Here is a 279-nt window from a genome sequence, read left to right as displayed (position 1 = left end):
TTATTCGTCCGTTGAGATCTTGTCATCGTGTCACGGGGAGTTTGACACGGACGGGGGGGGGGGGGGCATTCAGGGGTAGGGGGTATAAGGAGAGAAGAGGTCTTTAAAAAACCCTAAATGATACTGGCTACTGAAGAAGGAGGCAGCTCACCGTTGGGGAAAAAAAATTGATTATATGATTGAGGAATATTATTATTATGACCATGTATCACCTCTGACGTAAGTGTTGGATATACCGTGTTGTTTTTTAATTGTTATTATTACTGATATTTCGTCTAT

This window comes from Penaeus monodon, chromosome 19, assembly GCF_015228065.2.
Source record: "Penaeus monodon isolate SGIC_2016 chromosome 19, NSTDA_Pmon_1, whole genome shotgun sequence".
Lineage (NCBI taxonomy): Eukaryota > Metazoa > Arthropoda > Malacostraca > Decapoda > Penaeidae > Penaeus > Penaeus monodon.
Note: the sequence above shows the minus strand (reverse complement) of the source record.